At 39.7% G+C, this 3,019-nt stretch overlaps 1 pseudogene; it reads left to right on the forward strand.

The window, feature by feature from the left end:
* Positions 1-604: 604 nt before the first annotated feature.
* LOC115864197 (large ribosomal subunit protein eL6 pseudogene) lies at positions 605-1,344 on the forward strand (annotated as a pseudogene).
* The last annotated feature ends 1,675 nt before the right edge of the window (positions 1,345-3,019 follow it).

The following is a 3,019-nucleotide window of genomic DNA, read 5'->3' on the forward strand; positions in this document are numbered from 1 at the left end:
TAGTATGCACATGTGGTTACTTCTTAATCAGTTTTTATTTTTCACATCTTTTAATGAAACTATAAATAAAACTCCTTGATCAACACTTGGAATGTCATTGTCTATGTCAGAATGGCCACAGAGTCTGAGCTATTTCCAATCACATCCTCCTACTCTAAGTGGGAATCTAACAGGATGAACTTTCCAGTAACGAGGCTTGAAAACCTTGCCACCACCAGGAGAAGCAGCGGTCAGGCCAGGAGAAAGGCTGCTAACTTCCGTGCTGAAGTGCTGATTAGCCTTCCTGCAACTAGCCTACTAATGGAGGGATTCCTATCTGTCCTCATCTGAACATCTGATTCGTGAATCCTTCCTGACCCTCCTTGCACCCCCGCCACACAAACACACCCCCCCCACACACAGGATATTAGCAAATTGCAACACCAACATTTCCAAAAGAAGCTGTGTTCAGTGCCAGTGCGCCTCAAGTTGAGAGAAAACAATATTCAAGAATTATTAAAGTATAAATTCAATCGGAATTAGAGAACATCTTTTGGTAAATTCCAATCTGTTTAGTTTATTTCCTTGAAAGGAGATGTACACACATGTAGCATCCTAGCAGGGGAAGCCCCACTGCAGCCGAAACCCTGTCGTGGTCAGAGGAATGGGCAGATATTCCCGATCGGCTATGTATTCCAGAAAGGCCTTGTACAAGAGGAAGTATTCAGTAGCTAAGTCCAAGGTTGAAAAGAAAAAGGTGAAGGCTCTTGCTACTGTCACAAAACCAGTTGGTAGTGACAAGAATGGTAGCACCTGGGTGGTTAATCTTCACAAAATGCCTAGGTATTATCCTACTGAAGACGTGCCTCGAAAGCTGTTGAGTCACGGCAAAAAAACCCTTCAGTAAGCATGTGAGAAAACTGCGCGCTAGCATCACTCCTGCGACCATTCTGCTTATCCTCACTGGGCGCCACAGAGGCAAGAGGGTCATTTTCCTGAAGCAGCTGAGCAGGGGCTTGCTACTTGTGACTGGGTCTCTGTCCCTCAATCGAGTTCCTCTGCGGAGAACACACCAGAAATCTGTCATTGCCGCTTCCACCAAAATTGGTATCAGTGGTGTGAAAATCCCAGAACATCTCACTGACGCTTACTTCAAGAAGAAACTGCATAAGCCCAGGCACCAGGAAGGTGAGATCTTCGACACAGAGAGAGAAATACAAGATTACAGAGCAGCGGAAGGTTGATCAGAAAGCTGTGCACTCACAAATTCTGAGAAGAATCAAAGCCGTTCCTCAACTCCAGGGTTACCTCCGCTCTGTGTTTGCTCTTACAAAAGGAATTTATCCTCACAAAGTAGTGTTCTAAACTTCTTACAAAGAACCTAATTAAATAATTCGGTCCATTAAAAAAAAAAAGAAAAAAATTGTCTTTTAATCTCTAGGACCAATTGGGCAGTCAGACCCCAGACATAAGCAGACAGGACAGTATGCTTCTCTTCATCAAGGTTACTTTGAGAAACACACAGTAAACTGGGCTTAGCAGCCGAACAAGCTCAGAGAGAACTGGGTTCAAAAACAAAATGCACAAATTGTATAATTGCCTAAAAAGCCACAAAGTTACTTAGCTAAATTTTTAAAGGACTGATATTACTTAAAATGATAATAATCCTCACTTGACTAATTTAAATATTTTTCAAAATACTTATAATATTTTATTTTTCAGGGTATACAAATACAAATGGCTCACATTATCCAAGTCAAATGCCTTGAATTCCTCCCACTTCTCCTCCTCCCGTTACCTCCTACTCCTTCTCCCCTACCCATTCCCAGAATTTCCTTCTCAGACTTTGATGATACAATCTGGAGCTATAGGTACAGATCACCACATAATTACTACTGTATCATGTATCGTCTAAGAATTATTTTTTAAATTTGCTTTCAGTTTGTAAACAAAAATCCAATTACAGATTTTATATGTAATCCCTAATTATTATTTATAACTATCTAGGTATACAAACAGATGTACACTGACTGGTTTAAGTGTCTGCCCCTGGCCTTTTTCATACTCTGGTTTTTTGATCACTCACTGCACCATCAACCATCTCTTAGTCACCTGGAATTTATCTTCACGTACTTTTTTCAAAAGAGACAAATAAGTAAAACCTTTCCCAAGAGAACCAATATCACAGAAAATTTCTGAAGCTTTGTCTACCAGAGAATATAATTGTTATTTTCACACATGAAAGACAATCTGGCTAGGTATAAAATTCTTGAATACAGCCTTTTATGAGCAAAACTCTATAGATATTGCTTTGGTATAGCTATCACAGAATGGTACGATTCTGGAAGATTTTATCTTTCTTCTTTTGGCATTTTGGTATTATCTATTTGCTCCTCACTGAACACGTGTTGTTGTAATAAGAAAAAAATTAATAAAAACAAATAAAGTGAATAGATTTGTGATGAGTGCTGATTATTATGTTCCTACATTCTGCTGGACATTGAAAGGCATGTCAATAATTGCTGTTGTCAAGGCAAGAACCCAGCAATAGGCCACATATAGATACTGATGATACAAATGAATGTTACAAATTACTGCACAGTAATTTTACAATTAACAAAAATAATAACATTGGGATTTAATATCATATTCTTTAGAAGGGAAAAAGTAGTGCATCTAGAATGCATAATGAGAAGAAAACATCAGAAGTCCTCAAACCTCTCCAGATCTTCCTCAGGCAGGACTCTGAAATCTGAAGGCCACAGGGTCTTTCAACAACTAAGCTCTAGTTCTAGCCTCCCTTAGGCTCCCAATATACAACCTCTTTATTCAGAAAGACAAGAACACCACCCCCCAAAAAAGAGACATGTCAAAACTGAGTATACTTCGGAGGAGGTCAGATGGAGAAGGACCGTAGCACAGTTGTTAAAAACACACAATTGAGGTTCCAACGACCTGGGTTCCAGCCTGACTCTACCACATACCCCATACTTGTGGGTGACCTTGAACAAATCAACTTCCATGTGCTCCTATTTCCTCA

This window comes from Globicephala melas, chromosome 12 (genome assembly GCF_963455315.2).
Source record: "Globicephala melas chromosome 12, mGloMel1.2, whole genome shotgun sequence".
NCBI classification, from domain to species: domain Eukaryota; kingdom Metazoa; phylum Chordata; class Mammalia; order Artiodactyla; family Delphinidae; genus Globicephala; species Globicephala melas.